The sequence below is a fragment of the Canis aureus genome, chromosome 3 (assembly GCF_053574225.1).
Source record: "Canis aureus isolate CA01 chromosome 3, VMU_Caureus_v.1.0, whole genome shotgun sequence".
Taxonomy (NCBI): Eukaryota; Metazoa; Chordata; class Mammalia; order Carnivora; family Canidae; genus Canis; species Canis aureus.
The window spans coordinates 76,518,488-76,545,707 of record NC_135613.1 but is presented as its reverse complement, the minus strand read 5'-3'; the positions used below and the strand labels follow the sequence as shown (position 1 = coordinate 76,545,707).

The following is a 27,220-nucleotide window of genomic DNA, read 5'->3' as shown; positions in this document are numbered from 1 at the left end:
TCCCAAAGAGGCCTGCCAACTAAGGCGATTTGCCTGCATTGTTTAAACACATATTTTATCTCCATTTGTCTTTATTCAGAATCAAATGCATCCATTTATCCTCTCTTCTGGGATTGGTGTCAATGAATTATTTGTCTTTTATTCTTCAGTAAGCAACTACTTATCACACCTTAAGTACTTAAACGGCCCTACATTGTACTAAGTATTTTAAGTACTGGGACCCAGTCCACAGCTAAGGATGGCTGGTGAGGTGGGGTGAACAGTCACATAAAGGAAGGGAATATCATGAACCGAGACATGAAGGTTAAAATCCTTTTTTTATTATTTTTAAAAGATTTTGTTTATTCATGAGACACAGAGAGAGAGAGAGGCAGAGACATAGGCAGAGGGAGAAGCAGGCTCCTTATGGGAGCTGGATGCCGGATGCCATCCCAGGACCCCAGGATCACCACCTGAGCCAAAGGCAGATGTTCAAGCACTGAGCCACCCAGATGCCTGAAGGTCAAAATCTTAAACTGGTCACTCAGTGACCTTTGCAAGCTGTTGGCGGTGGGGCTTTGGAGTGGCCAGAGCTGTTGATCCTATGCTGAGATGCCTCAAAACTTTATTTTAAAATGTCTGGATCCCAGTGAAGCCCTACTAAACCCAAGTTACGGGGAGATTTGGAGAAAACTGGCGTCGATGGGCTTCATTGTTTATAAAATCAAGAGTGCTGGTAAAAAAAAAAAATAAAGCATTGAAAGCTTAGAATCCTGAGAAGCTGATGGTGAGTAATAACCAGTTTTACTTTGCACATCAGGTAGACCATCAGCCTGGCTATAAATTTAAGCAAGCTATGTCAGATGGAAACGTAAACCATTGCTGTACACTTGTATAGGTACTGTTGCCTTCATGGCATGAATAAAATCACCTGAAGATGAAAAAACAATCTTAAGTTGGCTGGAGAATCCAGTGTGGCTGGAGTATAGGAGGGAGGAATATAGAAAGGAAGCTTGGAGCTTCCTGTAGCTCCAATAGTAGAAGGCCTGTGATACCAAAGGAATTTGTCATTGATCCTATGAGCCAGAAGGAATCTTCCGCTAGAGAAGTGGTAAGAGCTGCCGCTTTAGGAATTTGTTAGTCACACCTGGCACTAATAAGTGGTAGCTATTATTATGTAATAGTTTAACAAGTATTTAGAAGAAGTAACAACAGGGTGCCTGGGTGACTCAGAGGTTGAGCATCTGCCTTTGGCTCAGGTCATGATCACAGGGTCCAGGGATGGAGTCCCACAATGGGCTTCCCTTAGGGAGCCTACTTCTCTCTCTATGTCTCTGCCTCTCTCTGTGTGTCTCTCATGAATAAATAAATAAAATATTTAGAAGGAAGGAAGGAAGGAAGGAAGGAAGGAAGGAAGGAAGGAAGGAAAGAAAGAAGAAAGAAAGAAAGAAAGAAAGAAAGAAAGAAAGAAAGAGAAGAAAGAAAGAAAGAAAGAAAGAAAGAAAGAAAGAAAGAAAGAAAGAAAGAATAACCACAAATAATGTACATCATTGTAATTTCCCCAGAGTCTTCCCAATATAGTGGATTACCAGCTATCATGGTGTCTCCATTATTTAAGTCTTTCAATTCTCAGTGGTTCTCCATGTGGAGGCCTTGCACATCATTCATTAAATTCATCCCCAAGGATCTTTCTTAATACTGTTATAAATAATACTCGAACAAATTATTTCCAGTTGTTTGTTGCTATATATAGACATTCAATAGATTTCTTTTATGTTGAAATGTATCCTGTGACTTTGCTAAATTCACTTATTTCTATAAATTTTGGGTTTTTTGGGTAGATTTTTAGAATCATTTGCCATGTATACTATCATGTTGTCTATGAATAAAATACTTTTATGTCTTCCTTTATAATTTCCAAGTCTTCCCTTTCTTTTTAAAATTTCTTTTCCACATCTTTTTTACTGGCTAATACTAATAGTATTGTAAGAGCAGCCATCCTTGCTAGTTTCCAGTCTGGAAGAAGCTTTCAGTCCTTTGCCATTAAGTATGATGCTAGCTGTAGGTTTTTATAGATGCCCCTCATCAGACTTAGGATGTTCCCTTCTCTTTCTAGATTGCTGAGAGTTTTAGTTGGATTTTGTCAAATTCTTTTGCTGCATCTATTGAGCTAATCTTATGATTCTCTCCTTTATTTTTCTAATGTGGTAAACTATATTGATCAATGTGTATTATTGAACCAACTTAGCATTCCTATAGACAACCTACTTAGTCATGATGTATTATCCTTATGTATTGCTGGATTCAGTGTGCTAACATTTTATTCAATGTTTTTTTCCTCTTATAACTGCGAAGCTTACTTATTTGTCATTTCCTTTCATCATTATGTCATTTTGCCATCAGAGCAATTCTGGCCTCATAAAATAAGTTGGAAAGTGTGCAAAATGGATATTATCTCTTGTTTAAATGTTTAGGCCCCTTGATGTTGTCTTATAATGAAACACAAGGCTCTGTTCATTTTTTTCCACTGTTTTTTTTTTCTCTTTGTGACCCCCACCTCAACCTTCTGTCTCTGTTTCCTGCATCTTTTCTTTTTCCTTCTTATGCTATAGTTTGGAGATAACTCCCATGTAGAAAGCTGTAGTGACTATAGAGCCCACCTAATGTGTTTTTAATCTTTAAAGAGCATATCCCTCCTATTCCTCTTGTCTAAAGCTTTAAAAGTGCTGCTTCGTGTATTTTGTTCAGTCTTACCAATGTTCACAATATATAAATGAATTTGATATCTATACGTCATCATAATCAAAACCACAAGTCCAATATTACTATGTTTTTATTTTATTTTATTTTATTTTTTTACTATGTTTTTAAAGCTTGCCGTTTACTGAGCATTTGTGTGGGAGAATAAACATTTTGCATGCCATTCCTCATGTAGCTGTCACACAGCTCTCTGTGGCATATACTATAGTGTTAAAGATGAGTAAATGAGACTCGAAGAGATTAAGTAAATTTTCTAAGGTCACGGAGTTTTTAGGTGGCATATTTAAAATTTGAGTCTATCTCTACCAGATTAAAAAATCTAAACTCTTAACTATTACTTAATTGGGTCATCCTATAAAGATGAAATTGATTTACATTTGAAAAACACTAAGACCTATGATTCATTGAATCAGTAAAGCAGACCTATTCAAATTTCTAGTAAAGCATATTTCTAGTACTGTGGAGTAGCTGGCCAGTCGTTTGCCCGTTTGATTTCACTCAATTTTCCATTTTTCTCTTTGCTGCTCATTATCACAAGAAACCACCTCTTTCTTGCCAGGTTTCCTTCCCCTCTGGATTCAAGGAATAATAAAGAAACTTCTTCAGAATGGAAGCAAGTGACCCCAAGCAGTAATTAAAATCCATTCGATAAAAACAAAGAGCACAAGTAAAGATAATTATGTAATTTTATTTTATTTTATTTTTTTAAAATTTTTTATTTATTTATGATAGTCACACAGAGACAGAGAGAGAGAGGCAGAGACACAGGCAGAGGGAGAAGCAGGCTCCATGCACTGGGAGCCCGACGTGGGATTCAATCCTGTGTCTCCAGGATCGCCCCCTGGGCCAAAGGCAGGCGCCAAACCGCTGCGCCACCCAGGGATCCCTAATTATGTAATTTTAAAAGACAACATAAATGCCTCTGTGTTCTTTCTTCTCTTACCTGATTTCACAAGCAATTGTATAAACTGGTATGTATAAAATTGTATGGTTGGGCTTATCGCATATGGAAATACAATATAATTGACAGTAACAGCACAAAGGAGGTGGGTGGGAGCAAAGCTGTATTATAGTAAGAAAATGACACCAATTGGTATCCTGATCCACAGAAATAAATGAAGATCAGAAATAGGAGATAAGGTTACTACAACAAACTGTATGAATGTATCACTGATCTCTTTTGCCAGCTTTCAAAATAGACGTAAAATTATATAAAGTAATAATTATATCAATGTATTGTTTAGTTTGTAATATTTATAAATGTAATACGTATAACAATAATAGCCAAAAAGGAAGAAGAAGGAATAGTCATACAGGAGTAAGTTTTTTTGGTTGTTGTTTTGTTTTTAGGAGTAAGTTTTTTTTTACTAGAATTAAGTTAATAAAGTTAGTTCCAATAAGTTATGATATATATGGTAAGCCCTAGAGCAGTTATCAAAAAAATAACTCAAAGCGATATAATAAAAAAATTAAAAGAACCAAAATGTTAAAAAAAAAAAGAACCAAAATGTTAAACTAAAATATATTCACTGAATGTAAAAGAATACAGTAAAAGAAGAACAGTGGAACAAAAAGATATGAGCCATATAAAGGACAAAAAGTAAAATAGCAGATGCAAATCCAACTATATCAATAATAACACTAAACTTGAATAGAATTAAATAAGCCAATGAAAAGACAGAGATTGTCAGACTGGATAAATAAAAAAATATGCAACTATATGCATCTACAGGACAGATACTTGAGACTCAATGACAAAAATAGGTTGAAAGTATAAGGATGGAAAAATATATATCATTCAAACTGAAACCATAAGAATGCTAGAGTGGCTATACTAATATCAGGCAAAATAAAATTTAAAAGAAAAAAAATGTGTTACTAGAGATAAAGAGGAACATTTTATAATGGTGAAAGCTCAATCAATCATGAAAAATATGATAATTATAATCAAATGTGCACCTGAGAACAGATCCTCAAAATACATGAACCAAAACCTGAAGAACTAAAAGGAAAAATAAATGTTTCAATAGGAATAGTTGGATACTTCACCACCCACTGTCCATTGCAGATAAAACAGCTAGTTTGAAGATCAATGAGAAAATAGAAGACTTGAGCAATCCTATCAACCAAACATCCTAACAGACATAAAACAGTCTACGCAAAATAGCAGAAGGCACATTTCTTCTCAAAATATATGAAACATACTCCAGAAAAGCCTATATGTGAAGACATAAAATGAAACTCAACAAATTTGAAAGCATTGAAATAATCATCATATAGTGTACTTTCTCTGACCACAGTAGAATGGAGTTAGAAACCAATAACAAAGAAATTTGGGAAATTCACAAGTGTATAGAAATTAAACTATGTGCTCCAAGTAATTAATGGCTCAAAGAAGAGATCAAAAGAGAAATTAGAAAATGCCTTGAGATGAATGAAAACAAAAACACAACGTTGCAAAATTTAGGGGATGCAGCTAAAGCAGTGCTTAGAAGAAAATTTATGGAGGCAAATACCTGTACAGATTCAACACAAACCCTATCATACTTCTAACTAGCTTCTTTGCAGAAATTGAGAGGCTCAACCTATAATTCATATGCAAATGAATATGATAAGCAAGTAATTAACCATTGGGTGAACATTACATAAAAAGAAGCACAGTGGTTCTTGGGATACATAACAAGGGCCAGGGTAGGGCAGAAAAGTGCTAGCTCCAAAGTGTTTACCTGAAGAGTAAATTCCCAGATCTCACTGGCATTATGTCAAGGCCAATTCACCTTTTTGCCGAGTCTCTCCACAGGTGAGAAGCACACGGGGCCAGTCAGACTGTTTCTAAATAGAGCCCTGCTCACCAAAGTCACATTCTCACCCAAGTTCAGTGTGAAAGGAAATGGAGAAGTGGACCCTCTCCCAGAATGCTGTTAGAACTTAAACAGGGAGGGGCCCCTGGGTGGCTCAATTGGTTAAGCTTCCAGCTCTTGATCTCAGCTCAGGTCTTGATATCAGGGTTATGAGTTCCTCCCACAATTGGGCTCCATGCTGGGTATGGAGCCTACTTAAAAAAACAAAAACAAAACAAAAAAGAAATATATATTTGGTGTTCATCCCTATTGCTGACACGTAACGCCCCAAACCCTTGGAATGTCCTAAGCAATAAGAAAAATGGGAGAATCTTTTTTTTATAGTGTTTGGTCTTTTGTCCTTGGGTCCTGAAATAGCTCTAGAGTCATAATGATTACAAGAGTGTCTTATTACTATTCATAACAAATCCCTTTCAGTCATGCCTCTAGCTCATGAGTTCAATCACCAATGGTCAATGTTCTCTTCAATCATGCCCATGTAATGAAGCACCCATAAAAATGCCAAAAGGACAGAGTTCAGAGAGCTTTTGGGTTGGTGACCATGTAAAGGTGCTGGAAGGGTGGCATGGTCAGAGAGAGCACAGAAACTCCATGCCTTTCCCCCCCATACCTTGCCTTATACAAACTCTTTCATCTGGCTGTTCATCTGTGTCTCTTTTATAATAAACTGGTAAATGTCAGTAAATGTTTCTTTTTGAGTTCTGTGAGCTGCTCTAGCAAATCCCAAGGAGGGGGTGTGAGAATCTGTGACCTGTAGCCAGAAGCACAGATAACAACTGGGCTTTGTGATTGCCATCTGAAGGTGGGACAGTCTTGTAGCACTGAACCCTGGACCTATAGTATCTGATGCTAATTCCAGGTAGACAGTGTCAGAACTGAGTTAATTGCTTGGTGTTGGAAAAAAGCAGTGGAATAAGAGAAAAGCCTCCTTGGAAGCCCAATGATGACTTCCTGAAGACCTGTTTAAAAGGTGTCTCAATCAGGGCCCCTGCATGACATAGTCTATTGAGTGTCTGACTCTTGGCGTCAGCTTGGGTCATGATCTTAGGGTCGTGAGATTGAGCCCCATGTTAGGCTTCAAGGTCAGTAAAGAGTCTGGTAAAGTTTCTCTCTCCCTTTCCCTCTGTCCCTCCCTGTACTAACTTGATGCTCTCTCACTCTCTCTCTCTCTCCCTCTCCCTAATAAGTAAATAAATCTTTTAAAAAATAAAATAAAATAAAATAAAATAAAATAAAATAAAATAATAAAATAAATAAAAGCTATCTTTACTATTTAATATATAGGGTACAGCTAGTATAACAAGAATCTAATGTGTGACTTAACCAAGTATAAATTTTATGGATAGAAGGTTTCTCTCTTAGTTAACAGTTCAAATAATCCACGGCTGAGAAAGGAGGGAACTCAAGTTCCTTCCATCTTCTTGCTCTGTGATTTTTAGATTTGTCCACAAGATCAAAGAAGACTCATCTTGACCACATTCCAAACCTTAGGAAGGGAGACAGAGACGAAGAGGGCACACTCCTTTCTTTTTAAAGGCATAAGAAAGCAGTGGCATGTGTCATTTTTGTTTATATCCTTATGGTCTGAACCTAATTTCAGGGCCATATCAAGGAAAAGTAGAACATGCAATCTTCAGTTGGACAACCAAGGGCCCAGTTTAAATGGCTGTTACCAAGGCAAGAATGGGAGAATTGATGCTGGAAGGACAACCACAGTGTCTACACTACTGTTAGTGGACCTAGTTGTTAGAAAGTTCTACGATCATTGAACTGAACCTGCCTCCTTGACACTCACCCATTGGTCTTACATCTGCCCCTGGAGTCAAGCAGCATTTATTTATGATCTCATTTTCTATGTGATAGCTTTGCACATATCTGCAGACAACTGTAATTTCCCCCTAAAACATTTCTAGGCTAATGTTCTCAATTTCCTTCTTTATTTTTCATATGGCATGTTCTTCAGATTCTCATGATCTTGTCCAATATATTCTGTACACTCTCTCATGGAATTCATTATGGAGTGTGAAAATAGAGCTATCATCTTTCTTTTTCTGGAGAGTACATTTCAATTAATATAGCCCTAGATTGTGTTTTAACGACTGAATTCTTCTACTGACACATGTGGAGTTTGGGATCAGTGAAAGAACACAACTCTCTTTCCCTCAGATATAGGTCAAATTAGGTCCCTATCTTATAGTCATGCAATTGACTTTATGAACTTCATGTACGAACTGTATATTTATCCTTATTACTTTTCATCTTATTACTTTTATCCTAAGTTCCTACAAGGTCAATAGGATTTCATCTCCTAGTCTATTATTACCTATAACTTTTAGCATAAATTTTTTTAAAAAAAATTAAGCAAGTTAAAAAATGAAAACAATTATTAACTCTAGGAAAAATACAAAAGGTTGTACAACAAATGACACAATAATGGTACACTACTCTTAATTCCTAGTAGTATACTCTCAGTATCTCAGTATCATCTGCTAGTATACTTACTCTCAGTATACTGTTATAATGAATAGTAATGAATGTTATTTATGCAGCTATAATAATATAAATACTGAACACAAATTAGCAGAAGTTGAAATGAAAAATAATGCAAGAGATGAAAAGAGAGGAGTATAGGAGCATGAAATCCTCAACTTCTAAAGTAGAAGAATAGATATTACTTAAATTTGTAAACCAAGATATAATAGTCTAAGTATAAAATTATTTATAAACACAGAAATAAATCCCAGAAGAAATAGCTTATAATTTGAAAGTAAATGCATCTAAAATGTGGGGCTGTGGACAGGAGGCATGCAGACAGGGGGCAGCAGCCTTTTCTTCTTTCCATTCAGGACCATTTGGTTTGCTCTTTCTTTCTTTCTTTTTTTCTTTCTTTCTTTCTTTCTTTCTTTCTTTCTTTCTTTCTTTCTTTCTTTCTCTCTCTCTCTCTCTTTTTTTTCTGTGTGCATTTATTACTTTGTTAAAAATAAACATTAATTAAAAAAAGAAATAGTTTAAGCTGCTCAGTAAGCTACCATCTAGGAATCTATTAATTACGTTTTATGTGTCATTATCTAACATTTTAGAACAGGAAGGGGAAAGATGCCATTTTCTACACACTATAACACTGCATTTGGTATGGAGTTATCACTTGTGTCAGGGAGATAAATTTAATCACCTCTTTGGTGTCCTATTGTTATGAAGTGACAAAGTTAATGCAATTTGCTCAGTACTCTTGTTCCATTATTAATGTGTCACTCAGAATAAGACTCTAATTTTGTGCAATGACTTAATTTTTGTTCTAGTTTTTGAAATCATCATTTCTGCCAGTTTACTTCCAAAAAAATCAGAAATTTGAATGAGAAGTAGTTCAGATCCAATTCCCTAAATGGTTTTAGCTCAAAGGAAAAAAAAAATCAAACTTTTCTTGGTGAGGAAATTTACTTTCATTTATTTCTCCTAAAAATAATATTTTTTTCTAAAAATAATATTTTAGATTATAAACCCACGTGGTAGAAAACTTAGTGATCACCTAGTCACACCCTTCATGTGTCATCTATGTAAACTGAGGCAATGAGAAAAGTCACAATTATATCAGTATCATAGTGATGCTAAAAGGAGCCCATTTTTTCAATGACCCAATTTTCTGACTACCTATTCTATTTCCGTGCTTTGGATTTTGGCCTAGGTTGTAAGAGAGCCTGGATCCTGTCTTTGGTTTGCCCCAAATGTTATATGCTAATTAGTATTCATTATTTAGCAGATATTTACTTGGCTTCTATAGTGTGTGAAAGACAGTAGATTAACTAGTAAACCTAATTCAATCTTTTGAGAAGGAACATGGGGATTTATATAAGATTCGGGACTCTGCATTCTTGTTGACCTTTGCAGAGTGTTCAAACACTTCATGCACCCAGATGGATTGAGGTGTTTACAGGAGTCTGTATCAGGCCTCCAGCCCCTGAGGAAGAAGACAATTCCCCAGAACAATAGACAATTGCCCCACAGATGAACTCCCATTTGTTCAAAGCAGGGTTGCTGCAGCTAATGTGGGAAGAGTAGATTTTCACAAGAAGTACCAGACACCAAAGGTAAAAATGTATGCCCTTGGGATCTTTGTAGCTCTCTTTGTGTGCATGCAAATAAGCAGGGCCAACTGCCTGATGTGAAACGTCTCTGAGTTATTACAGTATGGAGTGGCAGTAGGGGGTCAAAATGATCATGTGGACTGTGATGTATTGAATGATGTGGAAAAGATAAAGTAACTCCTGTTCAGATGACTTTCTCTTTGCTGTAACTACTGTGATACTGGGGAAGCATCATGGAAAGAACACATGCTTTGGGACCAGACCAACCTGGGCTCAAATCCCACCTTCACACCTTAACCCAGAGGACACTGCACAGATCCCTTAAGGGCTGGCTCTGAGCTTCTCTTCTATGAGACAGTGATACTGCCCACCTAAGGTGTGTATGAAAAGCTTCTGACACACAACAGGCAGCCATTTAATGGGAGCTCTTAAAGTTATGTCTGTGGAACTCTAGCAGGATTCAATATAAAACCTGCAGGCTGGGAAAAGTGTCATCAAGATTTCTTGAAAAAAAAAAATGTTTTTCTGAGGAAATGCTCATTTTCCTAACTCTGCTGGTAAGCTCTTGTTCCTAAGCAACTTGCAGACTCAGCCCAGGTTAATGACACAGGTCTCTGAGTTGTCATTGCCAGTAAGAGATCGTGCCCCAGTTTATCACCCATCCCCAGAGTTCTATCAACTAGACAAGTGAACACACCCATGAGCTGGGGAATAAGAGGGGGTCAACACTCTTTCTGCCTGTGAAGTACTTTCTGATGGTCTCTAACTGGTATTAACCCTAAATCAGATCAGTGTACAGCATGAGTTAGTTAGTTCATACAGGCTGCATTCCACCCTTACCATGGGATGGAGAAACAGTGGTCAAGAGACAGGAAGGAGGAGAGGGGTTCCTAGGCAGGGAGAGAAATGCAGACTGAGTCTCAAGGGCAGGAAGAGCCAGAGGACAAAGGAAGTTGATGTTCAACTGACTTATAACATTGAGACTCTTCTGAACAGTCTTAAGAACTGGGCGTGGGGATGCCTGGGTGACTCAGTTGACTAAGTGTCTGCCTTCTGTTCAGGTCATGATCCCAGGACCCTGGGATTGAGTCCTGCATCAGGCTCACCACTCAGTAGGGAGTGTGCTTCTCCCTCTACCCCTCCCCTCTGCTTGTGATCTCTCTCATTCTCTCTATCCCAAATAAATAAAAAAACAAACAAATAAATCTTAAAGAAAAAAAAAGAATCAGAAATGGAAAGAGAAAGAAAACAGACATTTCTCTGGAGCCTGTCCATAAAGGGGCATGAGGGGCATTTCAGGTTATCTAGGTGTGGTGGTCTTTCCAAGCCAGAGTAAGTGCCCCCACTTCTGGCAATCTGAGTTATTTCTATGTTTCTAATCACTTGTGTCGTGGGATCCTGATTCCTTGCATCCTCAGCTCAGAGCACACTAACCCTCCTTAGGGCAGCCCCAAAGAAAAATTATGGTGGCTCTCTAGCATTCATGAGGGTCCTGGGGGACCATGGGCAGAGGATTTGGAGAAACAACTTGAAGCACAAGCTGGGGCAGTGTCCCATCCTGCCCTGATGAAGGCCTTCTAGGCTGAGGGCCTGGGCCTGCTTAGGGCACTCATGCATCACCCCTCACCACACTTCTTCTTGGGGTCTATGACCCCTGGCTCTTTTGGGACCATATCCAACTGGGTCCAACTCTTGGGAATAGATTCCTTCAGACTCAGGGCCCATTTCCATATCTTCTCCTCATTCTCTTTTTTGACCTCATTCTCAAAAGCCCTTATTCTTCTCACTCACTTTTTTTTTTTTCAACCATTAAAGTGTTCACTGATTCCCCCAAAGGGCTGGACAGTTGGTAGATGGACTAGAAAGTCTATACAGTCCTTGGCAACATCTGAAAACTTGTTCATCTTCACACAGGGTTGGGGAGGACTCAGTTCCTAGAAACACAAGTTGATTTTTTTGGCCCATGGAAAATAATGTTTCCAGACCTTTCTGCTGAGTCATCATCTACCAGGGATGGACAAAAGGACTTCTTGCCTCAGTTGACAAAACATAAGCAGAATAGAAACAGTCAAAAGAACTCCCAGACAATAGATTCTTCATGAGCTCCCCCGCCCCCCTCCATGAGCTAAGTTTTCCCTGGGTTACCTCATATACATTTATAGTAAATGCTTCCTCTCCCCTACAAGAAGAGGGCTCAGAAATGTGTCCTTCGTGTCATCTTTTCTGTCCCTTGTCACTTAGCATTGTACCTTATACCTAACAAACGCTCAGTAAACATCTGAGGGCCCTGCTCATATCTTCTGTAAAAGTTTTTTAAATTAATTAATTAATTAATTTTTTATTTGAGAGAGCGTATATGGGTGGGGACAGGGGTAGAGGGAGAGAGAGAGAGAGAGAACCCTAAGCAGACTCTCTGCTAAGCACAGAGTCTATGTCGGGCTTGATCCCAGGACCCTGAGATCACAACTTGAGCTGAAATCAAGAGTCAGATGCTCGGCGGGCTGAGCCACCCAGGCACCTCACCACACCCTCATATCTTTATTGCTGCTACTTCAACACTTCCTTATGATACCTGGTTTCAAGTCCTTTCACCACTGTGTTTTATCCCAGACATAGTCTCCAATAGTTATTCCTCTCTTCAAGAGAGGCTCTTGCAAGAAAATTAAACCTCTCAGCTGTAGACTGACTTGTCCAGAGCAGGGACTTTGTGACAAGGTCACATTATTAAAATCTCTCTGTAGGGATTAATACCAACCCACTAATCTGTACCCTTAGGGTTACTCAAGCAGTTATAAACACACCTAGTTGGTGGCCTTAACCCATATTCCTCCATCTGGAACATCTGGATATCATAGGAGATCTTGTTAAATTCTGCTCAAGTCCCGAAACACTTTGTCTGTTACAGTTCCAAGGTCTACTGGAATAATCTATTGAATAGCATATAATCCTATTTGCATAGGTGTAACAAGATAGCAACTTATTTTTCTCTCAAGTAAAAGTCCAGGCTGGGATGCTGGCTTTGCTCCAAGAAATTATCAGGGACATAGGTTGTTTCTGAACTGCTCCCAGGTACTGCCCTCATCCACACAGTTTTAAAGGACTTCCTCATCTACATTTTAGTAAATCATGTGTATTTTTGTTTTAGGGCATGACTCAAAAAGGAGTCATGCCTTTTGCTCATACGCATTGCCAGAACTTGGTCACGTGGCTAAGAAATTTCACTTTTGTTTTAAGTAGCTCAGGTAAGCTGAATAGCCCACGCCCCCAGCCCCAGCCACCAACCTAGATACTCACATCCTAATCTCTACAACCTGTGTGTTACCTTCTATAACAAGGGGACTTTGCAGATGTGATTAAGCAAAGGCTCTTGAGATGTGAGGTTATTCTTAATTACCAAGTAAGTCCAATGTAATAAGAAGGTCCTCGTCCATGGGAGACAGGAGAGTCAGAAGGCAGAGGATGAAAGCAGAGGTCAGAGAGAGAAAGAGAGAAAAATGTGAAGATGTGCCGGTGGCTTGGAAGAGGCCATAAGCCAAAGAATGCAGGCAGCCTCTAGAAGCTAGAAAAGGCTTGGAAACAGGTTGTCTCTTAGAGCCCCCAGACAAAATGCAGTCCTCCTCTTCCATTTTAGATTTCTGGCCTCCAGAACTATAAAATGGCAAATTTGTGATGATTTAGGCCACTAAACTTGGGGTAATTTTTTTTTTTAAGGTTTGATTTGTGTGGAGGGTATATGTGTGTACAGTTCTGTAAATAGAGCCACTCTTGGTGCAGCAAGAGGTTTATACTCTGAGAGGTGCCTGGGACTTGAGACCCCTGCCATTCTTCTTGGGAACATTCTTCCAGTTTCCCATCTCAGCCTGCTCTGGGGGCATCTGTGTGGTGAGTAGGGCAACAGGCACAGTCTCATGCCACTTGTACTCTCCTTCCTTTTTATTTTTTTAAAGATTTATTTATTTATTTATGATAGACATAGAGAAAGAGAGAGAGAGAGAGAGAGAGAGGCAGAGACACAGGAGGAAAGAGAAGCAGGCTCCACGCTGGGAGCCCGATGTGGGACTCGATCCCAGGACTCCAGGATCGCGCCCTGAGCCAAAGGCAGGCGCTCAAACCGCTGAGCCACCCAGAGATCCCAATTTTTACAGCAGCAATAGGAAACTAATATAGTATCCATTGGCTGGGCTAAAGTATCCATTCCTATGGAAAAAGGAAAGAAAAGATATTGGGGGACAGGTAGTAGTCTCTACCATGACTTTTTAATAACTGTCTTACAGCTGTTCCTAAAGATCACCTCTTTCTCTTCAAGTTGCCCACAAACATTCTTTTGAAAATCCCATCATTTATCTTGCCGGGGATCCTTGTCAAACTCTCAGGCCTGTAGTGTTAGGAGTCTTTTCCTGAAAACAATTCAGTCTCCAGCCCATCTCTCATTGTCCCCGATGCCCAGAGATAACAGCTAAAGGTCCAACCAAGTTGCTCATCATCCTGGTATTGGTTGCAGGGGCTCAACATCTGACATTGTCTGAAGCCTCAGGGTGTTTCCCAGCTTCTTCTTGCATCTTGGAACCCCTGTCCCCACCTATGAATGGTCATTTGCCCTTTAAGGGGGGAGATCACTCTCTTTGAGACAGAATTCTGAAACAACTCAGAGGCTGAGGACTTCTGCTGTCTCAATGTTGCCCATCAGCAGCATGCCATCAGCATTCGACAACGGACTTGGAAGTTCAGGCTTAAATGACCTTAGTATTAGATCACCCCCATGGTGCCTACAGAGGCCAAAGCCATCGCTGCTCTCTTGCCCAATTAGAAGAATGCAAAGGATTCAGTTTTCTCCGTGGGCCTTTTGGTGTGGATTTATCGCCTTACAGGAGAAACCAACTAACTGCCCATGTTTCTGGGCCTCCATGCTCCCCACAATAGTTCCAGGCTTGCTCAGACTGACGTATCTGCTTACCTCAGTTCACCCAAGATCCACAGCTTCTTCTAAGAGCCATTTGCTCTCAGAGAAGCAGCCTATGGGATGACAGCCAGGCTAATGGGGAAATCAAATAATTCTAAGGCTTAAAGTTTCCAAGAGATGAGCGCATTTCTCTTTTGTTCTCCTCACCTGCTCTGTGTTCTCTCTGCCAACACTCTCTCTGCCCCAGATTCATTGGCAGTCAAGGCAGGAGCCAACTGCCTACCGAGGCGTCCTCATTAAAATGCACCGCTCTTGCTAATTAGGAGCCAAGGTTCTCCCACGGTGGGCTTGGCCTGGGTATTGCCATTATCTTCATAAATAGACTCTTTACTTTGCAAATGGTGCTGTCATAGCCCGGCATTCCCGACCTGGCAAATGCTCTGCGCATTCTTAAGTGGCGGAGGGAATGTGTTAGCAGGAGAAGGCAGAGGCATTCATGCTGAAGCAGGGGCTCTGTCCTGACTTCACCCCTCTCTGTCTGGGCAGCAGGCAGCCAACACAACGGCTGAATCTGAGTGCACAACCACAATGTGAAGTAACCATATGGCCCAGGTTTCCTGGGAGATCTTATTTCTCAATCATTTTAGTCTTTACAGCAAAGTCAACTTGTTTCTGCATAAAATGCATACATATTTTTTAAGTGCTCTAATTGTTTTACCTTTTAGAAGGCTATGCTTGTCAATAATAAATTCCAAATCAGGGGGGAAAATCGGATGAGTTCTTAGTCTCCTACATCTGCCTTATGTAATCTCTATGAGAAGATGTTCACTTATTTCATTTCTTTTACCTACAAAAAACTCTCTATCATCTCTGCCTGTCTAATGCTTACCTGTCGTTGCTAGTACTAGTTCTTTGGCAAGGTCTGTTCTGATTCCCTCAATTAAATGTAACCTTTCCCTTCTCTGCAGTGTCAGTGTATCTGTTTATCTCTCCTTTATGGAACCTATTTGTGAAATGCCAACCCTGTGCCAGGTCTGTGCTGAACACACATAGCTCTATTCCTTACAATGAATTTGCAACTTATGTGTTATCCCCATTTTATAGATGAGAAAACTGAGGCTCGGTGACATCAAGAAATGTGCCCAGGGATATCCCCCTGGGGATAGGGGCAAGGAGCTGAACAAGGCTCGAGGATCTGAGTTGTCATTCATAATGGACTTCTCGTACTAAACTGCAGACTCCTATAGGGAAGATCCTGTCTGCCTTCTTGGCATTTCCAACCTGAGGCACTCAAGGTTGTAATGCCTTGATTACAATTTAATTAGAGAGATAAAACACGTCTTCAAGAAAAATAGCTATATTAGAAAGCAGTCTAAAGTGTAGCTGATGGGGGTGGCACCTGGCTGGCTCGGTCGGTGGAGCTTGTGACTCTTTATCTCAGGGTTGTGAGTTCGAGCCCTATGTGGAGTAGAGATGACTTAAAAATAAAAATCTTTAAAATAAATAAAGTGTAGTTGGTACAAGCAGTATACCTTCTGCTGCTGAATATAATCTTCTGCAAAACTTACCCTGAAAAGGTTCATACAGCTGGTGAAGGTATAGGGCAAGTTGTTAGCCCTCCCCCTAATGCTGGTGTTAGAGCAGAGCGCTTCTCAAACTTTGACCTGCATGTGAACCACTTAGAGATTTTGTTAGAATAAAGATTTTTTAAAAGATTTTATTTATTCATTCATAGAGACACAGAGAGAGAGACAGAGACACAGGCAGAGGGAGAAGCAGGCTCCATGCAGGGAGCCCGATGTGGGATTCGATCCTGGGACTCCAGGATCACACCCTGGGCTGAAGGGAGGCACCAAACCACTGAGCCACCCAGGGATCCTCTAGAATAAAGATTCTGATGCATGTTTGTATATATAGGGGGGTGGGACTCAAGGCTCTGCATTTCTAAAAAGCTCCCAGGTGATGTCACAGCTGCTGGTCTTGCTGGCCTCACTTTGAATACCGAGGCTCTAAGAGACTGAACCATAAACTATAACTGGGGGAACTGAAAGGAAAAGAAGGAAGAGTGAGGGAAGATATGGAGGTTAGAAACCAGAAGGGATTAGAAACGGGTAAGAAGTACATGTGTCATGCCTTTCTCTATGTTGTAACCTTTGTCTGGAAATCCCTTGTATACTCTTTCACTGAAAAACCTTTATTTATCCTTTAAGACAACTCAGGGGTGGGCCCCTGGGTGGCGCAGTGGTTGAGGATCTGTCTTGGCTCAGGTTGTGATCCCGGGGTCCTGGGATCAAATCCTACACGGGGCTCCCTGCATGGAGCCTGGCTCTCCCTCTGCCTGTGTCTCTGCCTCTCTCTGTGTCTGTCATGAATAAAGAAATACAATCTTAAAAAAGAAAGAAAGAAAGAAAAGCAAGCAAGCAAGCTCAGAGGTCATTCCCAGGAAACTTCGCTGAACCTCCATGCTGGGCTAGTTTTCCTGTCCTGTACTTTCGTGACAATCAACACACATTCAGTCTTATCTAGCTGCTTCCCCATCTGACTGTCCGTCCCTTGAGGTCAGGGACTGTGCATTAACAATCTGACACATGATAGATGCTCTTTTTTTTTTTTAAGTTTTTTTTATTTATTTATGGTAGTCACACACAGAGAGAGAGAGAAAGAGAGGCAGAGACACAGGCAGAGGGAGAAGCAGGCTCCATGCACCGGGAGCCCGATGTGGGATTCAATCCCAGGTCTCCAGGATCGCGCTCTGGGCCAAAGGCAGGCGCTAAACCGCTGCGCCACCCAGGGATCCCTTTTTTTTTTTTTTTTTTAAGATTTTATTGATTTCTTTTTAGAGAAGGAGAGTGAGCAGAGGGAGGGGCAGAGGCAAAGGGAGAGAGAGAGTCTCAGGCAGACTCCATGCTGAGTATGAAGCCCAACACAGGGCTCCATCTCACCACCCTGAGATCACAACCTGAGCCGAAATCAAGAGTCAGACGCTTAACCAACTAAGCCCCCCAGGTGGAGCCTTGAAAGATGCTCCTAAATGAGATGAGCCTACTGGGAAACTGAGGAGCTGGTAATGAGAAGGCAAGGGTAGAGTATTAGAGATGGAAAGGAAATAAAGTCAGGGCAACAAAGGAATTCCATATAACAGTCATCTCTTGCTACAATAAGGCTATGTAAGAAACAACCAGAAAACCCAGTGTCTTAAAACAATAAGCTTATATATTAGTCATAAGTGTATGGATCAGCTGGACAGTTTTGCTCCTGAGTAGATTCTCATGCACCTGCCCTCAGTTAGCAGATTGGCTTTGCTGATCATGGCTGGGCCTTCTTGCATAGCTGAGACCTCAGCTCAGGGCTATCACTCAAGCAGGTTTGGACTCCTATCCAAGGCAGTGCTCCAAGAGAGGAAGTGAAGTGTGCAAGGTCTCCTGATGCCTCGCCTTGGATATGGCACTGTGCTACTTTTTTTAAAGATTTTATTTATTTATTCATGAAAGACACAGAGAGAGAAAGGCAGAGACATAGGCAGAGGGAGAAGTAGGCTCCATGCAGGGAGCCCGATGTGGGACTTGATCCTGAGACCGTGGATCACACCCTGAGTCAGAGCTCAACCACTGAGGCACCCAGGTGTCCCTACTTTTTTTTTTTTTTTTAAGATTTTATTTATTTATTTGAGAAAGAGAGCATGAATGGCAGGGAGGGGCAGAGGGAGAGAGAGAAGCAGATTCCCTACTGAGCTATAAGCCCATGGTGGGGCTCAGTCCCAGGACCCCAAGATCATGACCTGAGCCAAAGGCAGAGCTGAAAAGACTGCAGCAGCCAGTTGCCCCAGCAGAATACTACTCTTGCTTCATTTTATTGACCCAAACAAGTTGAAAGTCCAGTCCAAAGTCAAGAAGTGGGGACTTGGACTCTACTGCTTGATAGAAAGAGCTACAAGTCAAAGAGTATGTGCACAGTACATGGAGCAGAAGATGTGGAGCCATTGTTGCAATCAACTGCCTTAATTTTAGATCAACTCAGACTCCTTGACTCTTAGAAGAGTAAGTAAGAGCATGCAAATTCCAGGGCACACTAGTAGTCGGCCATGACCTTAATGCTGTCACCTTTAGGAGACAAGTGGGTTGCAAACCATAGCCGCTTTTCATTATTTGCACATCAGTCACCCAAGGCAAATGTTCTTTCCCAGACTGGCTTCTTAGCTGGTTCCTCCCACTGTCCAGCTGGTGTGTGTTCATATAACTCAGACTTGGTCTAAAATTAGGGTGAGCAAAACATGATTAGAGAGGCGAATTGGTGGCAAAAAAAAAAAAGTAAAATTGAACTAAAACTAAATATAAATACCTTTATAGTTAGCTTCATTCAGATTACCTGTTCCCACAATCCATGTAGATACTTAGAGTTGTTTTCACTCGTATGTAGAAGTAACAAAACAAATGAACATAGAAAAAAAAAGACAAACAAACAAAAAAACAGATTCTCTCTTTTTAAAAAGATTTTATTTATTTATTTAGAGAACATGTGAGGGAGGGGCAAAGGGAGAGGAAGAGAGAGACTCTCAAGTAGACTTCTCGCTGAGTGTGGAGCCTGATGTGGGGCTTCATCCCACAACCCTGAGATCATGACCTGAGCTGAAGTCAAGAGTCAGATGCTCAACTGACTGAGCCACCCAGGTGTCCCCCCACCCCGCCCCAAACAGACTTAAATACAGAGAACAAACTGGTGGCTGCCAGAGGGGAGGTGGGCAGGAGGATGGAGGGAATAGATAAAGGGGATTAAGAGCACACTTATGATAAGGACCATGAAATGCATACAATTGTTGAATCATTCTATTGTACACCTGAAACAATTGTATGTTAACTATATTTGAATTTTTTTTAAAAAAAGAGTATATGTAAATCCTCCCTCACACATTTCCCTCCCTGCCAGCCACACTTCCTTCTCCCCAAAGGCAAACAATGTTATTTATTAAATATGTCTTCCCGGAAATGCAAGAATAATCAGATGTAAACAAAAAATACATGCATAGGTCATCGCCTCTCTAGTTGTGGTTTATTTTTTCCAATTAACATTATATCTACAAAGAGTTCTCCAATTCAGGTCACAAACACTTTCTCACTCTTCGTTAGGGCTGCATAATTTTCCATTGTGTGGCCGTATCTGAGGTCACGGACTCCGTCCCCCATTGACAGGCACTTCATGTTTCCATTCTGTTGCTATCATGTGATCTCAGCCTGAGAGGGCTTGAGCGAGCACAGCGATAGATTCCAGAACTTGGCCCTGTGAATGGATGGGTGACAATGGCTGCTCTATTATCTTCTGATTGGAGTCTTTGTCTTAGTTTGTAACCTTGCCACATTAAAAACAAACAGAAAATTCCATGAAGACATTCCACTTGGCCTGTGCCCAGCATTTGGGGAACTTTATGTTCTCAGTGACCTCCAGAGGAAGCCATATGGGATAGTAGGGAGCCAGGGAGTGAGCAGAATGTGATTAAAAATACAATCGGCTCTGTTGCATTTTTAAAGAGCTGTTGAGAACTGTTTAAGGGGAATGCCAGTTTGTTATCTCCATGCTTAAGAGCTTTTCCACATTAGCGAGCTCTGCTTTGCTCCCATCAGCACTTTCTCATCTGGAGGGTGAGTTGCAGGTGTGCGGAACCAATGTCTTGAAAAAAGCTATATGGCTGAGGTAACTGGACACTTAGCGATCCCAGAACACCTGGGAGTCGTCTAAATGCTACAATCTGAGATTCAGGGAGGCCAAATCAGTTTGAATCTCAATTTGCCCAGAGCCCTGGTATACACCAATCAGTTCCAAATGCCAGCTCATGCTGCCTCAGACTCACCCCAGTGCCCGTTAAAGAACACAGTGCTGGGTCCCCACCTCATGGACCCAAGGAACAAGCTTGGCTGGAATCTATAACGAGCTCTCTGGGTAACTCGGAAGCATCGTCAGGACTGGGAATTTTACCAAGGCAACAGCGCAGATAAACACTACTGCATTTAGAAACCAGGAAGCTCAGGCCTTACAGACTCGATATGTGGGACACACCAAATGTTCTGCACCCTATCAGCCTGATGCTCAGGCATGGAAAAGACTTAACATTCTCTCTGGCTTTAAAGGCTGCAAATGTGAAGCTCAACCACCTCCCAGCTCCTGGTTGGTCAGGTTTCTGACAGGGACCCTGAACGTGACTCTGCAACACCACAATCTACAGGGAAATGTGTGGAAGGACAACGCTGCCCAGGGGACAATCCAATTCTCCCCTCTGTCTTTTTTTTTTTTAAGATGTATTTATTTATTAGAGAGAAAGAGTGCAAGCAGGGGGAGGTAGAGGAAGAGGGAGTGAGAATCCTCAAGGAGACTCCCCACTGAGCATGGAGTCTGACATGGGGCTCAAGCCCAGGACCCTGAGATCAGGACCTGAACTGAAACCAAGAGTCAGACATTTAACCGACTGAGCCACCCAGGTGCCTCTCTCCCTTTCTGTCTATGTTGATGGACACAAGCCATCAGGATGAGCAATAGTGCCCTGGGTACAAGGTAGGAGGTTAGATTAGGTCCGGGATCCATCAGGCTGGCAAGGAAGCTAGTCTAAAGAGGGATACTAGATAGAAGGCTGGGCCACAGTCCCAGGCAGATGGCAATTGCTGCCATGTGGTGGCCCTGCCCAAGGAAGAACAATTGCTTTTTCAAGGAATTGTACACATATAGACGATTGGGTAGTGCTGGTGGGAGGGCAGGCAGGTAATTCAGGTGCACCTGCACTTTAGGGAAAACTGTCTGGTCTTAAAGTCCAGAATCCATCTGGAAGCTCTGTTTTCCTTGGGGGAAACTAGGCCGTCTCACCTACTCATGGTCCACCAATGTTGGTGGCTGTTGTCACACCCACATATGTGGTCATGCAAGGGATCTCAGGTGGGACCTGTGTCTGACTACAAAGGGAGCTGTTGATTCTGGGGATGGATCGTTAGGGCTGGCTCTCTCGGCTAGACCTCACTTGTCCCTTTAGGTGGGGAAGACCGATCTTCCTACTTCTATGTAAATGCATTAAGTGTTTAATTTCCAAGCTCCAACCAGGATTCTAGAGAAGCAGGCAATAACACTTTGCTATTTCAGGACGTAGCTGTGCAAATAAATCCTCTTTGAAAAGTCAAAATCTGTTTCTCAAAATCTTAACAGTGCTTTCTACATAGTTGGTTCTCAGGAAGTGTATAGATCAATTATCATCCCGAAGTTAAGTGATATTTAGCCATAAAAAGATACCCTATTCTATGATGGAAGGACATGGTAATGTTCTCATATTTTCCAACGCCCTGAATCTGCACTAAAATTTGCCCACCATGACTTGCAATCATCCTTTATGCTTTGAAAGTATGCCACTTCCGTGAAGGAGTAAATAGATAAAGGATTCACATGCAAATGACTCCATGGATTAAGGAATTTTAGGTAAATACTGCAGAGTGAACAAAACCCCCTTTCTAAAGCCCCTTTCTCTAAAGTATCAATCCATGCTTAAACCCAAGACAACCGGAAGCACCTCTGCTCTGCAGTTCCTCATAGCGACCGTACAGCTTCCTCAACTGGGGCTCCCAAGCACAGGCCTGAGCAGTTACTGGTGTAAAGATTTCAATTACTGACCAGATTTTGTCTTACTGAGTTGGATAGGAAAGGGATTTGGGGAGATGAGGGAGACGGGGAAGAGAGAGAAGAGACAAAGGAACCCAGAGGGAAGAGAGTTTGAGCCCCACTGCTGCCATTGCCACCAGCACCTCAGGGTTGTCAGGGACTGGGTCACAACAGAACAGAGAAGAAAAAAGAGAATTGGGCCATTTTCTCCACTCCATTCAGAGTCTCCTTCCTGCTTTGTAGAGCCAGAATTAGAGGCCTTCTAGAACCCTCTCTGTCCATAACCAGTTCTCGCTTCCAGTTTTGGGGCTGCCTTGAGTCCAAGCCAGAAAACGTCAAGAGAAAAAAGGGCGGGGTAGGGCACCCCAATGCTGGCTCTGCAGCACTTGAAATTCTGGTCTTTCTCAATCCATCTGCTATCACTTATTTCTCAGTCCTCAAATAGCTGCCCTGTGCATTCTTTCCAGTTTTTAGAGCTGCATCCACTGGGAGAGACAGGTAGGGGTGCCCATTTCATGTTCGATCCTCCTATTTTGCTTTGCAAGGATCCTACGTAGCTCTACTTCACGGACTATAAACTGATAAACCGGGCCTTAAATTACTCACTTTATTTCATTCTGAGACGAGTTCACAAAAGCAAAAAATCACTAAGGGAGAAGTTTATCTATTAAGGAAAGTCACATAAGTTTGGTTTCTCAACTCTCGGTTACTTTATGTCCTCTTTAAGATCATGGGCAAGAAAAGTCAAAGCTAATTACCAGGTACTGTGTGCACCTGCTAAGAAAAACAGCTGTCATGCCCTAAGGCGCTCAGGGCCCAAAGTAAGGCATTAAGGTCAGAGTTGTGGTTTAAGACACCAGGCTCTGGTCCCTACAGAGAGGTCTTTCCTACGGGCCTCAGGACTTCACTCCCTAACAATCTTGCTCTCTCAAAGCTTTTTCAAAGTATTCAGCGAGCTGCCAAGACCAGGATGTTCTTCATCAAGGACTTCCGAGGAGATAAGATTTAATTTGCACTTCTGTTGGCCTTGTTAGGGCGGGTGAATTCCAGGGAGTGATGTATGTTTTCTGTAAACTCAGCAGGCCATTGTTGAACGGGGTTTCTGCAGATATTGTCAGTGGGAATATAATTTGGGTCAATGAATCATAAATTCTATTTTGGTAATTTGCCGAAGACAACATTGAGAACGTAGCTATCCCAGTGGGGAAAACTGGAAAGAGACATTCATAACTTTAACAGCACGGCAGTAGGGTGGGGAGGGGGAGGGGGGAAGAAGGGAGGCATTCTGCTCAACAGATTGCAGGCTTGTTTTCAACCAATTAGTCACCAAGCAGGTAGGATTTTCCTCCAAGTGCTGGGGGTGACTACCAAGCAGCGACAGAGGACTAGGCAGCCACAAGCAAACAGGAACATGCCACTCGAGGTAAGTCCCCTGAGATTCTCAGATGACCACCTATGCTCCGTTTATCAACCCCATAAACTTGTCCCTTGGAACAAATCCATAGACACTGAATGCAGCAGCCTCGTGCTGCTCTTGTCCTAGTTTCTGTAAGGTTACAGAGGAGAGCCAGTTCAGGCACTGGCTTTCTCTCCTTCCCTTTGCCTCACAAAATTCAGGTGAAGCTCTTGGTTCTAGGAGACTCAGCAGGGGGCAGGCGCCATAGGAAGAGTACAAAGAAGAATGATTTTGTTCATTGGATGTGGCCCTTCCTCAACACAATTTTAGCTGCTTCACATGGGAAGAGATGGGGAAAAGAAACAAGAACAAAGCACCCCAGGTCACCGCTATTCAGCCCGGGAATTAAATCTTGGACCCTCAACTGGAATGCCCTTCTGATTAGCACATCCAGGTCTGGAGGGAGAGAGAAGCATTGTACCTGAGGGTGGCTGTAAAATCAAGGTCAGACGATTCTGTATTTACCCTCTCCAGCCAGCCCCCTCACCAATCAGTCCTCAGAGCTTTGTGCAAGTGAGAACAGCTGTCCTTTGTTTCTGACAAGGACAAACAAGAGAGCTGTAGTTTGATTGCAGTAGGCGGGATTTGGATTAGATGTGACGAATGATTGTTAGACTCCAAGTATTAGGAGGCAGAGGGAATGAGTTACGAGAGAGAGTCCTGCTAAAGGTTTTAGAGGCAGCTCTCTTCGTGGGGTGATCGAAGACAGTTCTTCCAGGAGGACCAATTACCCGGAGAAGGAAAAGAGAAACAACCTTCATTCAAAATGAGCAATGGCCTCCCCCTCACTGGGGAAGAGCTACTTCAGTTTCTCAAGGGGCACAGAAAACCACCTCCTGAAGTTTAAAAGACATTCTTAGCACCGGAGCAACAGCAACATCCTGTAGCTGGCCTTCCCAAACCTGGTCGCCCATTAGAATCTCTGGGGACTTATGGGTGCCATCCCAGTCCCATTAGATCAGAACGTTTGGGTGGTAGGGCAACAGGCATTGAGATTTTTTTTTTTTAAGATTTTATTTATTCATGAGAGACACACATTGAGAGAAAGAGGCAGAAACACAGGCAGAGGGAGAAGCAGGCTCCATGCAGGGAGCCCGACGTGGGACTCGATCCCGGGTCTCCAGGATCAGGCCCTGGGCTGAAGGCGGCGCTAAACCACTGAGCCACCTGGGCTGCCCCATTGAGATGTTTCTTAAAGCTTTCCAGGCGACTGGAAAGTGCATCCAGGGTTGAGAAGCCCCATGTGAGAAGCATAGATGATATTTAATCCCCTCTTTGAGGTCTTTCTAGTGGTTCAAACACGCGCTGGCTGGACCAAGGAAGTACAGAGTGTCTACTTCCATGAGTTGTCACAGTTTCCTATCGTTTGATTGCTGTGCTGGAGGATTAGCGCCCAGGGATTATTCTGTGGGGGCAGGAGTCCCACTGGTAACGTGAAGGGGAGCCACTTCACAGCCTGGTTTCGAGAGTCTAGGAAAACAGCACGTAGGACTCAATGTTTTGAAGGCTCCCTCTGCAGAAAGGGAGGCTGTGACTCTATTGCTGGAGTCGGGGTCTCCACGCTGCTGATTACAAGCTGCTGGTCCGTCTCCAGCTGTCACAGGGCAGAGTGTGTACAATGTCCCAAATTCAGGGAAACGATTGTCTGCAGTACGAAGCAGGCCCATCGCGAAGCCTAGTAACCGGCAAGAGAAGGGCAGCAAAGTGCAGGGGTTAGGAATCCCAGTTCTGGATTTGGACCGCCCTGGGTTCAAGGCCTACCATGCGCTAGCTTTGCCCATTGGCATTTACTTAATTTCGATTTGGGTTTCCTTATCTATAAAATGGGGATAATAACAGCAGCTGTTTCATATGGTTGGGATGATCCAGAGAAATGATAAATGCAATAGCTGGTGTTGCACTCAGTTCCAGTTGCCTACATTTATTTATTGCCTACATTGTTGGTGTGGGCGTTGCAGCGGAGGCTGTGGCGCTAGTGGGGAGATGGGGGTTTTCTCAATGACAGAGCAGTGGCATCGAGGGCGCAGGAGAAGATGGGAGGGGGAGGCGTCAGAGAGGACACCAGGCTGGTGCTGACAGCCGCTGCTCCAGGTCACGGGGCACTCGCTGCACCTTTACAGCGCCCATCCTGGGAAACCCTGTATCTGCTCAACTTTAGGAGTGAGTGAAGTGGTCACCTGATCTTTGTCCTTGTCATTCCCGGACAGTCTGAGTAAGAAGATTTGGGGGAGGGAAGCCAAGGAATCTGTATTTTCTTAAGAGTCCTCCGGGTGATTTCACAGCACAGGCAGGTTTGAGAACTCTCTGCAATCTCCCCAGTCCAATTAATAGAGGTCATAAGGGGCACCTGGGCGGCTCAGTAGTCAAGCATCTGCCTTTGGCTCAGGGTATGATTCCGGGGTCCTGGATCGAGTCCCACCCACATCAGGCTCCCTGCAAGAAGCCTGCTTCTTCCTCTGCCTGTGTCTATGCCTCTTTCTGTGTCTCTCATGAATAAATAAAGGAAATCTTTAAAAAAGGGGGGAGTCATGAAAGCACCTCTGCCTGAGCCCGCCGGCTCTCTCTGTATTCCTCTGCCTGAGATCAGCAGCTCAGGAGCCCCATGACACAGACAGCCGTGTGATCAAGTATCTTCTTTTAAAGAGCACTTGGGTCTTGATGTGAGATCACAGAGTCCGAGCACTTAAGATCAAATTCAACAAATACACAGAATTCTTAAGGGAAAGAGAGGCAAGAGGTGTTTTGGGGACAGGGGTGATGTGAGGATAGGAAGGGGGCTTTTGGCAACATAAAAAAGAGGCCATCTGGGAGGTAGACAAAGGGAGTATGTACACCAGGAGGTGGAAAAAGGGCCCAGGATGAAAGGAGCAAGGATCCCAAAGACAAGCCTGCTTCCTTAACCAGCTAAATGCAACCTAGAAACTGCTGTTGACAGGGCACCTGCTGGCTGACAAGCATTGCGCCAAATATTTTAGCATCTATTTGATTTTCCACAGCAGTCCTACAACAAAGGCATTGCCAGTCCCGTCTGGCAAGTGCAGAAGTTGAAGTTCAGTTACCTTGTCCAATGAGGTGGATGGGGGAGCAGGGGTGTGGGCAGAGCAGACATTACAGTGAGGGTGAGGTTGGGTGTGAGGGGCAAGAGCAGGCATCTTTGCAAAAAGACCTCCAGCTGGTGACATGGGCTCCTGTGGTCTTCGGTCCTTTTTTCCCTAGACCTGTCCCTCGCAGTTTCAGCCCAGCCCATTCCTAAGGGCAGAAGGAGAGAGTGAACCCACTGAGCCCCTACTACATGCTAAGCCCTGTGTCTAGGGACACTCTAGAGCAAGGAGCTAACTAAATATTGTCCTCTGCTTCCAGCAATTACATGCTGTTGTCACCAGTGTGAAATCTCCCGACTATCCCCACCTGGTCTATATCACTGGACTAGTTGTCTGTGATATTTGTGCACCGTCTTGAGGCTTCGCAGACACAGGTAGAGCCCCGATGCCATCATACCGTGTCTTTGTCAGCCCTCCTCCCTGTAAGTTGGGCTCCGTTGTCTGCACTGCTGTTG

The 27,220-nt window shown here is 42.6% G+C and overlaps 1 long non-coding RNA gene across 11 annotated transcripts in view; it reads left to right on the top strand.

Annotated features, from left to right (window-relative positions):
• Window positions 1–27,220, top strand: part of LOC144311423 (uncharacterized) — a 168,726-nt gene that overhangs the window by 13,018 nt on the left and 128,488 nt on the right. For 2 of the 11 annotated variants that reach the window (XR_013377008.1, XR_013376994.1), the window contains exons 2-4: window positions 3,299–3,406; window positions 3,620–3,710; window positions 27,025–27,139. The exons of 3 other annotated variants lie outside the window; for them this stretch is intronic. This is a non-coding gene — a long non-coding RNA (uncharacterized LOC144311423). Of the gene's footprint in view, window positions 1–3,298; window positions 3,407–3,619; window positions 3,711–21,273; window positions 23,632–27,024; window positions 27,188–27,220 lie in introns of those variants that run through there. 6 more of the 11 variants (XR_013376995.1, XR_013376999.1, XR_013376998.1 and 3 more) reach the window with 6 other exon arrangements.